At 46.7% G+C, this 20,955-nt stretch overlaps 1 long non-coding RNA gene across 2 annotated transcripts in view; it reads left to right on the top strand.

The window, feature by feature from the left end:
• LOC133228934 (uncharacterized) overlaps window positions 1-20,955 on the top strand; it is a 97,166-nt gene that overhangs the window by 38,446 nt on the left and 37,765 nt on the right. Inside the window, exons 4-5 of one of the 2 annotated variants that reach the window (XR_009730420.1) lie at window positions 14,640-14,977; window positions 16,465-20,326. This is a non-coding gene — a long non-coding RNA (uncharacterized LOC133228934). Of the gene's footprint in view, window positions 1-14,639; window positions 14,978-16,464; window positions 20,327-20,955 lie in introns of those variants that run through there. The other variant, XR_009730418.1, reaches the window with a different exon arrangement.

Below are 20,955 nucleotides of genomic sequence, written 5' to 3' on the forward strand. Positions count from 1 at the left end.
CTGAAACCTCAGTTGTAAAGATCGTGTGACTAAGAAAGTGTGGCAGGAGGAGTGGGGAGAAGGGCAGGGCCCTGCGATGGGGCTACCTGACTTATGCTGCAGAAAAGACCGAAGGCCAGGGAACAAGGCGGAGTGAGTTGAGAGGTGAGGTGAGAGAAGTGGGCAGGGCAAGAGCTGGAAGGATCTTAGAGGCAGTGGGGAGGGGTTTGGAAGGGAAGGATTCATCTAGGAGAGACAGTGAGTGATCCTGTAGAAGGATCTCAGTTCCCTGCTCAGGAATTGAACCTGGGGAGCCTGGATAGAAACCAGGAATCCTAGTCAGGGAACTAGATCCCACATGGTGGCAACTAAGGATTCCAAATGTTGCAACAAAGATCAAAAATTCTGTATGCCCCAACTAAGACTCAGCACAGCCAAACAAATAAACATCAAAATATAAAAATTTAAAAATAAACAGGCTTTTCTGGATTAAGCCTGTTTCATTGGCTAGAAGTCAGTCGTGTAGTCATTCCACCACATAAAGGAGTCTAGGAGACAGGCTGTGCCATGTGCTTAGTCTCTCAGTCGTGTCTGAACCCTTGCGACCCCATAGACTGTAGCCCACCAGGCTGCTCTGTCCATGGAGATTCACCAGGCAAGAGTACTGGAGTGGGTTGCCATGTCCTCCTTAAGGGGAGGAAACAGGGTTCTGTGCCCAGAAAGAAGGGGAGATAAGTTTGGGAATCAGCTGTAGAGATAAACTGCAAAGTGAGTCTCTCTCTCTTCTCTGAAAGCAGCACCCAGCCCACACGTCCAGGTTCCCCTTCCCCAAGACGGCTTGCTTTTTCACTTCCTAATCTGTGTGGGTGTTTGCTATGGCCAGTTCATTCTCTTGGCAAAACTTTATTAGCCTTTGCCCTGCTTTATTCTGTACCCCAAGGCCAAATTTGTCCGTTACTCCAGGTGTTTCTTGACTTCCTACTTTTGCATTCCAGTCCCCTATAATGAAAAGGACATCTTTTTTCGGTGTTAGTTCTAAAAGGCCTTGTAGGTCTTCATAGGACCGTTCAACTTCAGCTTTTTCAGCATTACTGTTCAGGACATAGGCTTGGATTACCTTGATATTGAATGGTTTGCCTTGGAAATGAACAGAGATCATTCTGTCATCTTTGAGACTGCATCCAAGTACTGCAAAATCAGATCGATTATATTCTTTGCAGCCAAAGATGGAGAAGCTCTATACAGTCAGACCAGAAGCAAAAACAAGACCGGGAGCTGACTGTGGCTCAGATCATGAACTCATCTATTGCCAAATTCAGACTTAAATTGAAGAAAGTAGGGAAAACTACTAGACCATTCAGGTATGACCTAAATTAAATCCCTTACAATTATACAGTGGAAGTGAGAAATAGATTTAAGGGACTAGATCTGATAGTCAGAGTACCTGATGAACTATGGACAGAGGTTTGTGACATTATACAGGAGACAGGGATCAAGACCATCCCCAAGAAAAACAAATGCAAAAAAGCAGAATGGCTGTCTGAGGAGGCCTTGCTGTGAAAAGCTGTGAAAAGAAGAGAAGCGAAAAGCAAAGGAGAAAAGGAAAGATACACCCATTTGAATGCAGAGCTCCAAAGAATAGCAAGGAGAGATAAGAAAGCCTTCCTCAGTGATCAGTGCAAAGAAAAAAGGAAAACAATAGAGTGGGAAAGACTAGAGATCTCTTCAAGAAACTTAGAGATACCAAGGAACATTTCATGCAAAGATGGGCTGAATAAAGGACAGAAATGGTATGGACCTAACATAAGCAGAAGATATTAAGAAGAGGCAGAAAGAATACATAGAAGAACTGTACAAAAAAGACCTTCACGACCCAGATAATCACCATGGTGTGATCACTCACCTAGAGCCAGACATCCTGGAATGTGAAGTCAAGTGGGCCTTAGGAAGCATCACTACAAACAAAGCTAGTGAAGGTGATGGAATTCCAACTGAGCTATTTCAAATCCCAAAAGATGATGCTATGAAAGTGCTGCACTCAGTATGCCAGCATATTTGGAAAACTCAGCAATGGCCACAGGACTGGCCAGTGGTCAGTTTTCATTCCAATCCCAAAGAAAGGCAATGCCAAAGAATGCTCAAACTACCGCACAATTGCTCTCATCTCACACGCTAGTCAAGTAATGCTCAAAATTCTCCAAGCCAGGCTTCAACAATATATGAACCGTGAACTTCCAGATGTTCAAGCTGGTTTTAGAAAAGGCAGAGGAACCAGAGATCAAATTGCCAACATCCGCTAGATCATGGAAAAAGCAAGAGAGTTCCAGAAAAACATCTATTTCTGCTTTATTGACTATGCCAAAGCCTTTGATTGTGTGGATCACGATAAACTGTGGAAAATTCTGAAAGAGATGGGAATACCAGACCACCTGACCTTCCTCTTGAGAAATCTGTATGTAGGTCAGGAAGCAACAGTTAGAACTGGACATGGAACAACAGACTGGTTCCAAATAGGGAAAAGAGTATGTCAAGGCTGTATATTGTCACCCTGCTTATTTAATTTATATGCAGAGTACATCATGAGAAATGCTGGGCTGGATGAAGCACAAGCTGAAACCAAGATTGCCAGAGAAACATCAATAACCTCAGATATGCAGATGACACCACCCTTATGGCAGAAAGTGAAGAGGAACTCAAAAGCCTCTTGATGAAAGTGAAAGAGGAGAGTGAAAAAGTTGGCTTAAAGCTCAACATTCAGAAAACTAAGATCATGGCGTCCGGTCCTATCACTTCATGGCAAATAGATGGGGAAACAGTGGAAACAATGACAGACTTTATTTTTGGGGGTCCAAAATCACTGCAGATGGTGACTGCAGCCATGAAATTAAAAGACGCTTACTCCTTGGAAATAAAGTTATGACCAACCTAGACAGAATATTAAAAAGCAGAGATATTACTTTGCCAACAAGGTCCGTCTAGTCAAGGCTATGGTTTTTCCAGTGGTCATGTATGGATGTGAGAGTTGGACTGTGAAGAACCCATCCATCCTAAAGGAAATCAGTCCTGAATATTCATTGGAAGGACTGATGCTGAAGCTGAAACTCCAATACTTTGGCCACCTGATGCAAAGAGCTGACTCATTTGAAAAGACCCTGATGTTGGGAAAGATTGAAGGCAGGAGGAGAAAGGGATGACAGAGGATGAGATGGTTGGATGGCATCACCGACTCAATGGACATGAGTTTAGGTAAACTCCAGCAGCTGGTGATGGACAGGGAGGCCTGGCGTGCTGCAGTCTGTGGGGTTGCAAAGAGTCAGACATGAGCTACTGAACAACAACATGAACCATCACATCATGTAATTTTCATTTCTCTTTTGTGGTGAGAACATTTAAGATCTACTCTCTTAACAACTTGCAAGTATATAATACTGTATCATTAACTATAATTCCGTGCTGTATATTCGATCTCAAGATTTATTCATCTTATAACTGAAAGTTTGTACCCTTTAACCAATATGTACTCATTTCCGCCAATCCCCAGCCCCTCATAACCAGCATCCTGCTCTGTTTCTATGGGTTTACCTTTTGCAGACTCCACATACAACTATGGTCATACTTTATTTGCCATTTTGTCTCTGACTTATCTCAGTTAGCATAAAGTCCCCAAGTTTCCTCCTTGTTGCAAATGGCAGGATTTTTTTTCTCATAGTTGAAGAATAGTCCATCTTCCTTATCCATTCATCTGTTGATGGACTTCTGTTGATGGTTGCTTCTGTGTCTTAACTACTGGGAATAGTGCTGTAATGAGCACGAGAGTGCAGATATCTCTTTGGGATAGTTATTTTAGTTTCTTTGAATTTTCTTTGGACTCAGAAGTTGGATGGATGGATCATAAGATAGTCCTCCATACTGTTTTCCATAATGTGTGTGCCTAGTTGCTCAGTCGTGTCTGACTCTTTGAGACCCTATGGATTGTAGCCTGCCAGGCTCCTCTGTCCATGGGATATTTTCCATAGTAGCTGTACCAATTTACATTCCTACCAGTGGTGTATCCCTTTTCTTCACATTCTCACCAGCCCTTGTTATCTTTGACTTTTTGTTCATAGTCATTGTCACAGGTGTGAGTTCATACCTCACTATTTTTTTTCCTTCAATATTTATTTTCATTTTATTTATGTATTTGGCTGCTCCAGGTCTTGGTCGCCACATGCAGGATCTTTAGTTGTGGCTTGTGAACTCCTAGCATGTGAGATCTAGTTCCGTGACCAGGGATTGAGCCCGGGCCCCCTGCATTGGGAGCCCGGAGTCTTAGTCATTGGACCACCAGTGAATTCCCTCTCATTGTAGTTTTGATTTGCATTTCTCTGATGATTCGTGATGCAACTCTCTTTTCATGGGCCATTTGTATACCTTCTTTGGAAAGATGTCTATTGGTTCCTCTGCCCATTTTTTAGTCAAGTTATCTGTTTTTCTGATACTGAGTTGTGTGTTCTTTGTACATTTTGGATATTAACTCTTTACCAGACATATGATTCACAAATACTTTCTCCTTCCAAAGGTTACCTTTGCATTTTGTTGTTACTTTTGTTGTGCAGAAGCTTCTTAGTTTGATGTAGAAACACTAATTAATTTTTGCTTTTGGTGTCATATCCAGACAACGAGATCAAGCATATTCAGGGTGGAATGGCCGTAGACTGGTGTCACATCCAAAACAAATTGTGACCAAAACCAATGTCAAAGAGCTTTTTTCTTGTTGTTGTTGGTTTTTTTCCTCCTATAAGTGTCATGCTTAAGTGTTCATGCCAGTTAATTTGAGTCAATTTTTGTGAGTCATGTAAGATAAGGGTCCAGTTTCATTTTTCTGCATGTGTGGTTATCCAGCTTTCCCAACACCACTTATTGAATATTCTTTATTTTCTAGTACTTTGATTGCTCATATTTTACATTCTAAAGTTTGATTCTTTTATTAATTTTGGTACAAAGAAAGATTTAGAGATCCAGTTTTTTTTTTGAATGTTACTCAGAGCTCCTGATTCCATTTATTCAATAATTGGTCTTTTCCCCACCCATGTGAAAAGCCCTCTTTTTGTTTATTAAATGCCCTTCGGTAGTTGAGTATTTCTGAACTGTATTCTGTTCATGGATCTGCCTGTTCATGTGCCAGGATGATGCTGTTGTGACCACTGTAGCTCTCTTGTGAGTCTTGATCTCTCACACCATCCTTTCTTTTAACCAAGATTTTTAAGTCTGGAAGTGATGAGTGTTTTGGATGGGTTCCTCTAGCGATAGTATGCAAAATCAGTTGTAAAGAAGAGACAGGGTGGAAGCAGAGAGCTGACACGGAAGATGATGAAGCCCTGGTTAAAAGCAGCGGGTATGGGGAACTTCCCCGGTGATCCAGTGGCTAAGACTTCATGCTTCCAATGAAGAGGGCCTGGGTTTGATCTCTGGTCAGGCGACTAGATCCCACCTGCTTCAACTAAGTGTTCGCATGCTGCAACTAAAGATCCCACATGCCACAACTAAGACTGGGTGCAGCCAAATACATAATTAAAATAAATATTTTTTAAAAAGAAGAAGCAATAGGATGGTTAGGAAGGCAAGCATGGAGGTAGAAGTGACAGGTTGCTCACTAGCCAGAGATACGGATGAGGAAGGAGAGGAAAGTGGTGCTGAGATTCTACCTTCTGTTGTTCACTAAGAAGTGGAAGCCAGAAAAAAAAAAAAAACACCAGTAAATTTGGTTGTGGGGATGGGAAGGAGAAAATGCATTGACATACAGACATTCATTTATGCTGAGATGGCCTGTGGCGACATGCTTGGGTCCCCAGCAGTGTGCACGGCTGTGTGTATCAGTTTAGCACACATGTTAGTTCACAGAGGCATTTATTCTGGTTTGTCCATCGGTGGTATTCACCGTACCCACCAGCGGCTTTCTGCCCCCTAGTCCCGTAGTTTTGGGGGCCCAACTTCCTCATGCCCATCCTACCCTCTCTGCTTAAGGAAGTCTTACCTTCCAAGATTCAGCTCAGATCCTCGTCTTCTGGAACCACACTAACCTCCTTTAGCTGCTTTCACACAATTTTCTGTTCAAGGTCCACCAAACACTGCAGCCCAAGATGAAGTGCTTGTGCTGAAACCTTCATATATCTACGCCTCCATTTGGCTCAGTCTGTCCAAGGCATTAAATACAGTTTAACTCTCAACCTAGACTTCTCCCTGAGGATCTGTATTGGCTCATTCTTTCTTCCATCTTTCTTTCAATCTGTTTTCTGTACTCTTATGTCTTTATTCTGATTTTTTAAAAAATATTTATTTTACTTATTTGTTTGGCTGCACCGTGTGTTAGCTTCAGTATGTGGGATCTAGTTCCCTGACCAGGGATCGAACCCAGGCCCCCTGCATTTGGAGTATGGAGTCTTAGCCACTGGACCACCAGGGAAATCCCTTTAATTTTTTTTTTAATCTCTTTTTTCCTCTGGGTCTAACTTTGTTCCTTGCTCTCCAGTGCCCCTTGTTTGTGGACTCACTGTCAGGAATGGAACTGGCAAAAGCAAAATATCCAGAGAGGGAAGAGGAATGAAGCCAGAGGAAGAGCTAAGCAAGCAAAATGTGACTTATTTTCAGGTGCCTCAGAGGGGAGAGGTGTGAACACTTTGACATGAATAAATGTTGTCCTCTCACCCTGCTGAGATCATTGGGAGAAGCACCCAGTTGGGTAAGAAACAGTCCTTCTGTTCCTCTAAGAAGATAACGCCAAGCCTTAGCTTTGAAATATTCCAACGTGTTTCATTGTTAGGGCCCAAGAGCGTGTTTCCAAGTTAAAAAGAATCTACCTGCCCCCTATTCTCTAAAAACAGTGGTAACTGAGGTGTCCATCTAAAATGGTGAGATTTTAGATATTTGGATATGTACTCCCAGTGCTGGGACACTGACACTGTCAAATGGAAGGTGTGTTATGTTTTGTTTTGTTTTGCAAAACATTGGTGGGAATTAATTCAAAGCAATATTTTTAAAAATATTTACTTATTATTTATTGGGCTGTGCCAGGGCTTAGTTGCGGCGCACAGTATCTTTTTTAAATTGCAGCATGCAAACTCCTCTTAGTTGCAGCATGTGGGATCTAGTTCCCTGACCAGGGATCAAACCGGGGCCCCATGCAGTGGAAACGCAGAGTCTTCCACCAGGCAAGTCCTTCAAAGCAGCATTTAAACTGGAAGACATTCTCAGAACTAAGAGGAGAAAATGTGGTCCAGACTGTGCACAGGCTGCCTTCCTTCCTTGCGTGCGCATGCACACACACACACACACACACACAGAACAGGCTGCCAGCACACCACACCCGCCTGCAGCCTGGCTCTTGGTGCAGATGCCCCAGATGCCCCCACACGGGCTGTCCCCGAAGGCAGTGAGGAGGCACCCCCAAGATTCCCCGGCTTCAGAAACAGCCTCATACATTTTCTTCATGGCAGGACATGTCTTCTTGGCTGGGTGGGGCTTCTTTTTCCTCCTTCTCTTTTTCCAGTAAGGCAGCCAGCCTCTCAAGCCCCTCGGAGGTGGTAAAAACCCATGCCTCCGAGGAGAAAGAGCTCTGCAGTCTCAGAGATTAGGTTTGAATTCACTGACGGGCTGTGTGATCTTAGGCATACTGTGTAACCTCTTTGAACCTCAGTCTGCTCACCTCCTAAATGGGCGTAAAAAATGTACCTGCCAGTTATTGCAAGTGTTCAAAGTGATACATGTGCAGTTCTTGGCACCTGGTAGGTACTGAACATCTAGCAGCTGTAACTCCATCTAGGTGATGAAGTGAGGGGAATCCTGCCATTCTCCTCGCCCTGCTTTCCCAGATGGGGTCCCCAAACAAGCAAGCAGTAACTGCGAGTGCATTAGGAAGGCAGACCTGCTGAGTCACAGGCGCTGTAACCATATCTGCGGGTTCACTACCTGCATGTCCGCCTGTGAGAGCTGCAGCCGTGGCTGGTCCAGCTGTGCCCGGCCTGGTGGGGCCCCCGCAGGCCCACATCCCAGCTCGAGCACAGCCTCCTCTTTAGTCCCTTCCAGACTCCAGCCACATGACACACTGGCGTGTACTGTAGTCAACTCACTTAATCTTTAAACAGTCCTGGGAGGGAATTCTCTCTGCATTTTTCCAAATGAGAAAACCAACCCCTTGAGATGAAAAATCTCTTCCCTGTCATCACCCAGCCCATCTGTTACAGAGGCAGGATTGAAACCCAGGGCTGTTTGAATCCAGAAGCATAGCTGACAAAGAGCCTCTCTTTGACTGATCTCTGGACAGGCTTCTCTCAGCTTGCTTTGCTTTTTGCGGTGCCATGTGGCTTGCAGGAGCGCTTGTGAATAGTTCCCCTGACCAGGGATCAAACCCAGGCCTCCACAGTGAAAGCGCCAAGTCCTAACCACTGGACCACCAGGGAATTCTGTAAGCTGTCTTCCTGACTGGGCTTCAACGTTGGCCTATAAAAACTGCAGACTCTCAGCACCAAAGATTTAGTCTACCCCAGCAGCAGCATATCCGAAGACCTGAACAAACACTGTTTCTAGTAGCTCAGGGCCACAGCCCTAGGTTGGCCCAGAAAATATGCTTGCCTGAGAAAACTCAAGGCTGCCAGAAGTTACTGTTTATTCCAGCCAGTGCCTCAAGATATGGCCCGTTGCCCAGTCTCTGGGAGGCTACGAGCCTAATTTCCTTAAGTGCCAGTTAGCAACCCGCACAAGCTTCGTGTGGACTAGTGCCCTCCTCCTGCCGGCTTTCTGTAGATTTAGCAGGAATTGCCCTGTGTAAACCTTGCCATTGCCCCTGCCTGCTCTCTCATTCTCCTCTTAAAATGCACCCCCGTACAAATGGAAGTTGAAGTGAGTTCATGCCAGGCCCTTGTCCTTACTGCAATTGTTGTTTAGTCAATTAGAGTTTGCTCAAACTCATGTCCACCGAGTCAGTGATGCCATGCAGCCACCTCATCCTCTGTCGTCTCCTTCTCCTCCCGCCTTCAGTCTTTCCCAGTATCAGGGTCTTTTCCAATGAGTCAGCTCTTTGCATCAGGTGGCCAAAGTATTGAAGTTTCAGCTTTAGCATCAGTCCTTCCAATAAACATTCAGGGTTGATTTCTATTATGGTATTGATACTGTGATAGCATATTATTATGTGTCCTTAACACTTTAATGTCTGTCTCTGTTTATCTGTGACAAATAGCTCTTTACCACTACCAGGTAATCTAACTAATGCTGGAAAGATAGAGAATTCCCTGAAATCATTTCTCTATTCGGCCATCTTTTTTTTTTTTTTTAATAGGATCTTAGTTTCCCAACCAGGGATCTAACCTGCACCCCCTACATTGAAGTGCAGAGTCTTAACCACTGGACAGATAAGGAAATCCCTCAGCCATCTCTCCTGGGAGAACAGTGTCTCCAGAGAACTTGTCCAATAGAAGGTCACAGGTCTGGACCCCAGGTTTCTGAAGTCTGGGACTCCCACATCTTTCTGCTGTGACTCTCACACACGTTGGCAGGGTGGATGGAGGGAAGAGGGCTATAGCCGCGTGGCACCATGGAGGAAAGTGTAAATACGGACCCAGATGTCGAGCACCTCTGGGACATCTGTGAGAAGAAAATAATTAGTATATGTTATAATCACATTTTGTTCCCTTTCCCAAGACACACTAATAAGAAGGCAGGCCCAGCCATCTAGGGACGGTGGTAAGCTGTTAATTGCACCACAGATAAAAATGGTCAGGCACACTCATCACCACGCCAAGCTCGTTCACATCCGAGCATACACTCACAAACCACACGCTGCCTCCCCTCCAGAGGGCGCTATGCTGGTCCAGCACCACATTCGTTACCTCGTTTGTCTCCCTGTTCACTGACAGGTGGGAGGGGGCTGGGGAAGCCAGACAAGGACCAGGTTGGTGGTGGTTCAGTCCCTCAGTCGTGTCCGATTCTTTCGACCCTATAGACTGTAGCCTACCAGACTCCTGTGTCCATGGGGAGTTTCCAGGCAAGAATACTGGAGTGGGTTGCCATTTCCTTCTCCAGGGGATCTTCCTAACCCGGGAATCAAACCTGGGTCTCCTGCATTGCAGGCAGATTCTTTACCAGCTGAGCTACGAGGGAAGCCCAAGGACCAGGTTAAATGTCCTTTATTCTTTAGATTCTTTACTCATGTCTTGTTAAGGCCCTGCCCCCATCCCCCTGCCTACCCTTGTCTTTTTTCCATTTATGTTAAATTTAACTTAAACATTTTTTGTTTGATTTATTTTCGCGCTGGGTCATCGCTGCCGCACACAGGCTTTCTCTAGGTGCGGCAAGCAGGGACTGCTCTCTGGGTGCGTGTGCAGGCTTCCCTTGCTGAGGAGCGCAGGCTCTAGGGCTTGCGGGCTTCAGGAATTGTGGCTCAGGGGCTCCAGAGCCTCGGGCTCAGTGGTCATGGCACGCAGGCTTAGTTGCCCTGTGCCATGTGGGTTCTTCTCAGACTAGGGACTGAATCCTGTCCCCTGCATTGGCAGGCAGATTCTTAACCACTGGACAACCAGTGGTTAAAGAAGTCCCTTTCTTTTTTCATTTTAATTTTGAAAGTGGTTTTTTGGGAGTCCTATGCAGCGTTGAGAAACTAGCTCTAATCCTTCTTCATCCTGGTGAACTTTGGAGAACAGAAGGATCTTTTCAAAATTCATATCATATAAAAATTCATATTCATACCCTGACAGTCCAGTGGTTAAGACCCTGCGCTCCCAATGCAGGGGCTTTGATCCCTGGCGGGGTAAGTAAGATTCTGAACACTGCATGGTGCAACCGAAAAAACCCCAAACAAGCGAAAACTCAAGTCAGTGCGTGTCACACCACTACCTAAACTCACATTTGTCACAATTAGGACTAATAGCAGACTCCTAAACAAGGCCTCTGAGGCCTCACATGACCCAGCACCTCCTACTGTCTGTGCTCTGTACCCAGACACACTGGGCTGTCCCCCGGGGCCTCTGCCTCTGCTGCTGCTGCCTCTGAAGCAGCTTTGCCTGTTGGCATCCTGCAGGTCTGGCCCAACTGCCTCTTCTGGAACCAGTCCCCCATTCTGAGCCCCCAGCTCCCCACCTCCAGCAGTGCCTATCACATCACCTACCTCAGCACCCGCAACATCACCCACCACGGTCTCAGGCACTCGCCACCATCCCCCACTTGAGATGTGGGCCCCTTGATAATGGCAACTGGACCAGCTTGTTTTCCCACACATTCCCCAAGGCCTACACCAGCCCCCGGCTGAGAGGCAGGGTACAGTTCACAGTGATGAGTGGAATTATTTCACAGAATAGGAGACCCTGGATGAGGGGCTGCTGGAGGCCGCATCTCCGTGACTTGCATCCATCAGGCACTGTTCACTGTCCCCCACCCCCCCACTTTGCAGCACAGTATCTGAGGGAGACTCTTGGTCACCCCACAGCACGGCTTCTATTTCCATCCCTGCAGTGCATGACTTAACAAGCAAGGGGAACCTCAGAGGCCACAAGAGAAATTCTAGAGCCATTTGATAAACCAGGCCACCAGCCAAGGATGTACTTTTTCAGAACATCCTCATCCTTTCTAAGACTGGAAGCAAGAACACAGGGTGTTAGAAGCTTGTCAGAGTTTGCAAAACGTTGTTTGCCAGTGTGGCTGGTGTTGTCAGTGCGTGTCACACCACTGCCTAAACTCACATTTGTCACAATTAGGACTAATAGCAGACTCCTAACCAAGGCCTCTGAGGCCTCACATAACCCAGCACCTCCCACTGTCTGTGCTCTGCACCCAGACACACTGGGCTGACACGGTGGACAGCAATTCATTTGGGGGCTTGAATTTAACTTTACCTTCCATGAGCAGCAGGTAGTAGAGGAGAGCCTGGACTTGCCTCCCCCACCACTGGGGCAGGAGTATTGGGGGAGCCCTTTCACAAGCCCCCCATGACTCCCCAGTACCCTGAAGGCCCATAGCCCTGGCTGCAGCAGGCGGGCACTCTCTCCAGTAAAGTGGTTCCCTCAGGGGGTCAGGTCTCCAGTGTCAGGTAAGCAACTTAGCATCCACGCATGCACATGTCATTCTTAGGGGCTTCCCTGGTGGCTCAGACAGTGAAGAACCTGTCTACCATGCAGGATGCCCTGGTTTGATCCCTCGGTCGGGAAGATCCCCTGGAGAAGAGAATGCCTACCAAATGGAACCACGTAGGAGGACGGCCCCTGCCCACATGGCCTGACCTGAAACAGGCAACTGTTGGCCACATCATCCCAAATCATGAGATTAGCAGACCAGGTCAACAGCCAGTGGCTTATCTCTGCCCACCACCTGGGCTCACAGGCACCCACTCCTTGAAGAGCTCAGATCTCAAGTGAGTGAGCATGTCCACCTTTCTCCACGAGTACTGCTCTCGGAACTGTAGTGGCATACTGCCCCCCACGCCCCCCTCCCCAACAACCATTCTGGCTACAGAGCAATGGACGTTGGCCCTCACACACCAGAACATCATGGTCCTTTGCTAACCTTACCATAAGCAGGAGTGAGACGTCTGATTCGGAGGGCGGGGGTTCACTGCGTCTGTGCCCTCCTTGTGCGCAGGTGGGCCAATGCACCGGGCAGAATCTTGTGTGTGTGTGCTCAGTCGTGTCTGACTCTTTGCAACCCCAGGGGCAGGATCTTGTGTAAACTCAAATATGGGGAGGCAACTGATGTACTGAGACAGGGACCAAGGGATTGAGACTTGGGGAGGAGGCATGGCATGGTTAGGAGGCTGGGCCTGGTGTAAGAAGGACCTGAATGTAAAGTGAAAGTGTCCGTCACTCAGTGGTGTCCAACTCTTTGTGACTCCATGGATTGTAGCCCACCAGGCTCCTCCGTCCATGGGATTCTCCAGGCAGGAATACTGGAGTCAGTAGCCATTCTCTTCTACAGGGGATCTTCCCGACTGAGGGATCAAACCAGGGCATCCTGCGTGGCAGACAGGTTTTTCACCATCTGAACCACCAGGGAAGCCCCTAAAAACGACCTGTGCATGCGTGCATGCTAAGTTGCTTCAGACGCGTCCAACTCTTTGTGACCCTATGGATAGTAGCCCGCCAGGCTCCTCTGTCCATGGGATTCTTCAGGCAAGAACACTGGAGTGGGTTGCAATGCCCTCCTCCAGGGGATCTTCCCAACCCAGGGACAGATCAACCTGCTGCTGCTGCTGCTAAGTCGCTTCAGTCGTGTCCGACTCTGTGCGACCCCATAGACGGCAGCCTCGTCCCTGGGATTCTCCAGGCAAGAACACTGGAGTGGGTTGCCATTTCCTTCTCCAATGCATGAAAGTGAAAAGTGAAAGTGAAGTCGCTCAGTCGTGTCCGACCCTCAGCGACCCCATGGACTGCAGCCTTCCAGGCTCCTCCGTCCATGGGATTTTCCAGGCAAGAGTACTGGAGTGGGGTGCCATTGCCTTAGGTTCCCCCAAATCTGAGCTGAGCTCCTTGCAAAGTGAGTGACCTTGACAAGTCACTTCACTTTCTTGTACTTCTGTTTCACATATTCAAAATGGAGGAGGGACTAGGACCCCTCCTAGGGTTGTTCTGAGGAGGAAGAGGAAAGTCACGTGTGGTGAGTATGCAACAAAGAGAGGCTGTTAGTCTACAGGAGGTTGGGCAAGTTGAAGGAGAGGGAGTCTTGCATCTGTTGTAAATGATTCAGAAGAACCAGTGATCTTAACTGTGCTCACCTGAATGCACTATCAGCCGCTTGGGAGGCCATGGACAGGGCTACCACTTGAATCATGGCAATATCCAGAGCTGCAAACTTTAAGGACGAGGAGCCGTGGTGAGGAGGGCAGACCCAAGGGCGGAATGCTTGGAAGAACCATCAGTTTCACAGGGAGGAGTAGAAACCATGGCTCAGAACTGAGACCTGGGGTCCCGCCGGACCGTGAGGCAGCCCTGCCTGGTGCACGGTGTGTGTCCAGCACCAAGTGGGGTGGAGGGGGTGGCGGTGGTGAGCAGGATGGTGACTCAGCTTGTGGTATGGTGTGAGCAGGTGTCTGGTCAAGGACAGACTCCGGGCATCTTCCCAGGTGACTGGCAGTGTCCCCAGAGTGGGAATGGCTTGTGCTTCATTCGGGGTTGCGGCCAGCTCTGTTTCCAACTGGACAGTGGACCAAGGCCAGCCAGGACTCGGGGGAATTGAGCTGCGAGGATCTACCCTGAGTGTGGGCATTTGATCCCCTGACAGCCCTCACACCTGGCACTAGATTGCTGCAAAACTGGGAACTTGAGCCTGGGTCACCCCCACCCCTCCACCCCTTCACCCTCCCAACACTGCCCCCCCAACCAAGGCCTCTCAGCTAAGGGGTGGAGGCCCCATGGAGAGCTGGAGCAGGCAGGTGTCAGCACAGCACCATGCCTGGTGTTAGAAGCACTCAGAAAGAGCCGTTTGAGGAATAACGTCACATCTGAAAGTAAAGCTTCTCCTCTGGCTAATTCCTTTGCTTACTCTTAGTGTACCTGATGTGTGGGCAGTCCAGGGGGGACGTAGCTGAGGCTGGGGGCCATGTGGCCCCGTCAAGCCTGTTGTCTAGGACCCGGAAATTCATCAGGTTGATAACACAGAAAGTTCAGTCCTCTTTTATTGTATCTTTTCTTTTTTTCTTTTCGTAGCTTTTTCAGTTTTGAAGAGCTGCTCAAGCAGTTCCAAGAAGAGTTGATCACATTTATGTCAAGGAGCCAAGCGCTTTCTCTGAGGTGTGCAGAACCGGAAGGGAAGAGTCCGCGTGTTCAGATTCAGGCCCTCGCCGTGACCTCAGGACCTGCCCTCTGTGAGGCCCCCGCCCCCCAAGGCCTCCTGCCTCCTTCCCACCACATCCGGGAGGTGGGCTGCTCCATCTCTACGAGGGACTGGGAGACTTCTGCCAGGACCGTGCCCTGCTCTATCAGGGACTTCACCTGTGGACACAGGAGACAGGACCGGAGGCGCGGGGCTGCGCCCTTCCGAGGAGGTGGGTGGAAGTACAGGAGACGGCAGGGGGGAGGGGGCTGGAGGCAGACTGCGCAGTTCATCTGCCGCTTGGCCTGCTCTCCAGCCCCCAGAAACTTCCAGGAGGAAGAACCAGACGCAGACAATGTTCGAGGGCATCGTGGGGCTAGTCACATTGGTGCCTGCACAAATTACCTCTGGGAACCCCTTTACTCCAGCCCTTCCGCCCCTTTCGGGCAGGCCCGGCCACCAGGCAGGACAGAGCTTGCTCTGCGCCGCCTCAGGCCCAGGGCTCCGCAGGGAATCCGGCAGAGATGGTGGGCACCTCACACAGGCCAGGAGGACGCCCTCTGCTGGCGGCAGGACCTGCTTCACGTCCTGCCGGGCTCTCGGGAGCAAAGTCTGGGTGCCAGACCCCACTTGTGAGCAATTCCTGTTGCAAGAGGGATCCAAGCCTCTTTGAGAGCCACAGGCAATCAGGAAAGGTTATATGGGGTCCTTCCCTTCACCTTTTTTTTCTTTTTTGACTCTGTCAGGTCTCAGATGCACGCGGGATCATTAGTTGCAGGATGTGAGATCTAGTTCCCTGACCAGGGATTGAACCCGGGCCCCCTGCATTGGAAGCTCAGTCTTAGCTACTGGACCATTAGGGAAGTCTCCCAACTTTTTTTTTAAGCCAAATACAATTATGACACAAATAATATATCTCATGGCAGAAATAGTATACATTTGTAGACAAAAAAAAAAGAAAATGCAAATACCCGGTACCCAATCATCTGTGACTTACGCCTAATGTTTGGTGGACACCCTCTTGCACTTTTTGTACATGCATATACCTACATGGGCCACCCCGGTGGCGCAGTGGTAAAGAACCCACCTGCCAATGCAAGAGACTCGGGTTCAATCCCTGTGTTGGGAAGATCCCCTGGAGGAGGAAACGGCAACCCACTCTAGTATACTTGCCTGGAGAATTCCATGGACAAAGGAGCCTGGCAGGTTACAGTCCATGGGGTCACAAAGAGTCAGACACAACTGAGCACACGCAGACACATACATACATCTGCATTTCTTACCAAAAGTGGAGTCATACTCTATATAATGCTTTACAGCCTGATTTTTTAAATTTAGGAGCATCTCTCTATATATTAAGAAATAAATTTTATTTTGGAATTTCCTGCATGCCCATACCACGGTTATCTGACCAGACTTCAGTTGTTAGCCTTATAAGTTGTTTTCAACATTTTATAATCACTGCTGTGATGAACCTCCTAGTATCAAATATCAAATCTAATTACTCCTTGTGACCACGTCTTCTAGTGGAATGGCCACATCAATACTATGGCACCTTCTAGGACTTTTTTTATTTTTTTATCATTATTTTTCTCATTAAACTTTTTTTAATGGGTCTCAAATTCTGTGACAGATTTTTGGTCAAGTTGTTTTCATTAAAAAGTAATGATTTTATTTTTCAATTTGTTAATGTGGTGTATTACATTGATTGATTTGCAGATATTGAAGAATCCTTGCATCCCTGGGATAAAGCCCACTTGGTCATGGTGTATGATCTTTTTAATGTGTTTTTGGATTCTGATTGCTAGAATTTTGTTAAGGATTTTTGCATCTTATGTTCATCAGTGATATTGGCCTGTAGTTTTCTTTTTTTGTGGAATCTTTTTCAGGTTTTGGTATTAGGGTGATGGTGACCTCATAGAATGAGTTTGGAAGTTTACCTTCCTCTGCAATTTTCTGGAAGAGTTTGAGTAGATAGGTGTTAGCTCTTCTCTAAATTTTTGGTAGAATTCAGCTGTGAAGCCATCTGGACCTGGGCTTTTGTTTGCTGGAAGATTTTTGATTACAGTTTCAATTTCCGTGCTTGTGCAACGGAAAGAATAAAATACTTAGGAATATATCTACCTAAAGAAACTAAAGACCTATATATATAAAACTATAAAACACTGGTGAAAGAAATCAAAGAGGACACTAATAGATGAAGAAATATACCATGTTCATGGATTAGAAGAATCAATATAGTGAAAATGAATATACTACCCAAAGCAATTTATAGATTCAATGCAATCCCTATCAAGCTACCAACGGTGTTCTTCACAGAGCTAGAACAAATAATTTCACAATTTGTATGGAAATACAAAAAACCTCGAATAGCCAAAGCTATCGAGAAAGAAGAATGAAACTGGAGGAATCAACCTACCTGACTTCAGGCTCTACTACAAAGCCACAGTCATCAAGACAGTATGGTACTGGCACAAAGACAGAAATATAGATCAATGGAACAAAATAGAAAGCCCAGAGATAAATCCATGCACATATGGACACCTTATCTTTGACAAAGGAGACAAGAATATACAATGGATTAAAGACCATCTCTTTAACAAGTGGTGCTGGGAAAACTGGTCAACCACTTGTAAAAGAATGAAACTAGAACACTTTCTAACACCATACACAAAAATAAACTCAACATGGATTAAAGATCTAAACGTAAGACCAGAAACTATAAAACTCCTAGAGGAGAACATAGGCAAAACACTCTCCGACATACATCCCAGCAGGATCCTCTATGACCACCTCCCAGAATATTGGAAATAAAAGCAAAAATAAACAAATGGGACCTAATTAAATTTAAAAGCTTCTGCACAACAAAGGAAACTATTAGCAAGGTGAAAAGACAGCCTTCAGAATGGGAGAAAATAATAGCAAATGAAGCAACTGACAAACAACTAATCTCAAAAATATACAAGCAACTCCTACACCTCAATTCCAGAAAAATAAATGACCCAATCAAAAAATGGGCCAAAGAACTAAATAGACATTTCTCCAAAGAAGACATACAGATGGCTAACAAACACATGAAAAGATGCTCAACATCACTCATTATCAGAGAAATGCAAATCAAAACCACTATGAGGTACCATTTCACACCAGTCAGAATGGCTGCGATCCAAAAGTCTGCAAGCAATAAATGCTGGAGAGGGTGTGGAGAAAAGGGAACCCTCTTGCACTGTTGGTGGGAATGCAAACTAGTACAGCCACTATGGAGAACAGTGTGGAGATTCCTTAAAAAACTGGAAATAGAACTGCCTTATGATCCAGCAATCCCACTGCTGGGCATACACACTGAGGAAACCAGAAGGGAAAGAGACACGTGTACCCCAATGTTCATCGCAGCACTGTTTATAATAGCCAGGACATGGAAGCAACCTAGATGTCCATCAGCAGATGAATGGATAAGAAAGCTGTGGTACATATACACAATGGAGTATTACTCAGCCATTAAAAAGAATTCATTTGAATGAGTTCTAATGAGATGGATGAAACTGGAGCCTATTATACAGAGTGAAGTAAGCCAGAAAGAAAAACACCAATACAGTATACTAACACATATATATGGAATTTAGAAAGATGGTAACAATAACCCTGTATACGAGACAGCAAAAGATACACTGATGTATAGAACAGTATTATGGACTCTGTGGGAGAGGGAGAGGGTGGGAAGATTTGGGAGAATGGCATTGAAACATGTATACTATCATGTATGAAACGAGTCGCCAGTCCAGGTTCGATGCACGATACTGGATGCTTGGGGCTGGTGCACTGGGACGACCCAGAGGGATGGTATGGGGAGGGAGGAGGGAGGAGGGTTCAGGATGGGGAACACATGTATACCTGTGGCAGATTCATTTCGATATTTGGCAAAACCAATACACTATTGTAAAGTTTAAAAATAAAATAAAATTTTAAAAAAAGTAATGATTTTAAAAACTAATAACTTAAACTGCCACACACAAAACATATGGTCCACAAAAAGGACTTCTTTTTTTTCAAAAATTTATTTATTTGTTTGGCTGCACTGGATCTTATTTGTGTCATACGAGATCTTCGATCTTTGTTGCAGCAGGTGGGACGTAGTTCCCTGACCAGGGATAGAACCTGGGCCCCTTGCATTGGGAGTGTAGAATCTTAGCCACTGCCTCACCAGGGAGGTCCTACCTTCTAAGATTTCTAACACATACAGTCAAACTGCTCTGCAGAATGGGACTGGAGTACTATACATGAGCCCTTAGAGAGAGGAATTTTTTTAAAAATTTTGTTTATGCATCTGTTTTTGGCTGCACTGGGTCTTCGTTGTTGTGAGCAGGCTTTCTCTAGTTGCGACAAGTGCAGTGCACAGGCTTCTCATTGCAGTGGTTTCTCTCGCTTTGGAGCACAGGCTCTGGGTGCATCAGCTTCAATGGTTGCAGTGCATGGGCTCAGTAGTTGTGGCGCACGAGCTTAGTTGCTCCAAAACACGTGGGATCTTCCTGGACCAGGGATCAAACTTGTGTCCCCTGCATTGAAAGGCAGATTCTTAACTACTGGACCACCAGAGAAGTTCCAAGAAAGGCGTTTTCAAAGAAAAAAAAAAAACAAAAGGCGTTTTCAAAGAAAAAAAAAAAAACTGGTCACCCTGAAAAGGGTGTAAGTCTCAGGTTTGCTCAGTAATCCAAACACAATGGATTCTCCATTCTTTGTACGGAGTATCTTGTGAAATATGTGTTTGTTTCATCTCTGTGAAATCGATACCAATGATTTGAATTACGGATCCCAGGTAGAATTTCCTTTTGTGTGGGCTTCCAACCTTTGAGGAGGTCACAGCAGAGCAAAGTTTTTAGGACACATAGCAGGAGAAGGGTGGTGCAGGGCTGGATGCTGGAACCCCAGGTTCCCCCTGGTAACTGGTTTTTAAAGATGATCTGGTAACAGGGGTGGCCATCAGCGGGCCATCACCCTGTGGACCTTGAAACCTTGCCCTTTGCTGCCACACGACCTGGACTTTTCCCCTTCTGGCCACCTCAGCAGAGTGAGGCCTATTCTCTACCTTTCGGACTTCAGCAAAGTAGCAGATACGAAGCAAAGACAGGGACACAGCTCCTTGAAAGACCATCATCTTGCTTCACTAGCCAAGTCTACTCTCAGAAAACGGAATTTGACGTCCAATAAGAAAACAGACGGGCCTTCCCGAGCACCAGTGCCCTCTCCAAGTATCCGATCAGCCGGATGCAGTGATGGATCCTGTCGGAACCCACTCAGCCCTGGAGGATCACAAAGCCTGGGCCAGACTCAGGACCATGTTCTCCTTGGGCACACGCGCCTGCTGGAACAGGACTTTGCGTGGCCACCTGAAAGACCCAGAGGGTTCCCCTGAGTGACCCGTGTACCCATTTTCCTCCGATGTACTTATCCCTTGCCTCAGGTCATCTACAGCAATATTCCTGCCTTTTGGTAGCCTTCTAACTGTGACATGGTTGAAGGGGGAGGAAGGGCAGGAAGGAGCCTGTTAAAGATGGAAAATAAATCACTGATTTACAATATCAAATGAATAGTTTGACCTTCCTATTATGAAACATGACTCTGCCTTAAGCTGCAACTCCCTGTTGGTATGTGACTCTAACAACGTAGTGCCCCTTCCGAAACAGTGAAGGCAAAACGTGAATGTCATCAGAAGAGAAAAAGACTCCCTGTGAGAGAAGCTTCAGGCCAGGAGGCCGGCTGTCCTCACTGGGGTCCACAAGGGGGGTCTGGAGGGACTTCCTGCCTCCTGCTCCGTCCTCTGTGGCCCTGTCTGAAACTTGCCAACATGGATGATACTCATGAATGAAGGGAAAATGCAGGAGCACGTGGCCTCCCAAATGTCATCACACCCTTACAGGTGTTACTTCCTACACTGGAGCAAGGGCTGCCCAAAGCCTTTTCCCAGGCTCAGACCCAGACCCACACAGAGAGGCAAAGTGCTCCCAGGGGGGATGACCTGGTGCTTCCTCCAGCCCCAACACCATCAAAGGCCAGATGACTTTTATCCTGAGTATCCAAGAACCAAGAGCACGGACTGCTGCTGGTTGCATGGGGCAGCTGGGCCTGTTTTTCCCATAAACGCAGAGTTGCCAGCGGGGACCCAGGGTGCCTGTTAGGAAGGGAGAGACAGACTCCCGTCCTCTGACGCCAGCG

This window comes from Bos javanicus, chromosome 17 (assembly GCF_032452875.1).
Source record: "Bos javanicus breed banteng chromosome 17, ARS-OSU_banteng_1.0, whole genome shotgun sequence".
Taxonomy (NCBI): domain Eukaryota; kingdom Metazoa; phylum Chordata; class Mammalia; order Artiodactyla; family Bovidae; genus Bos; species Bos javanicus.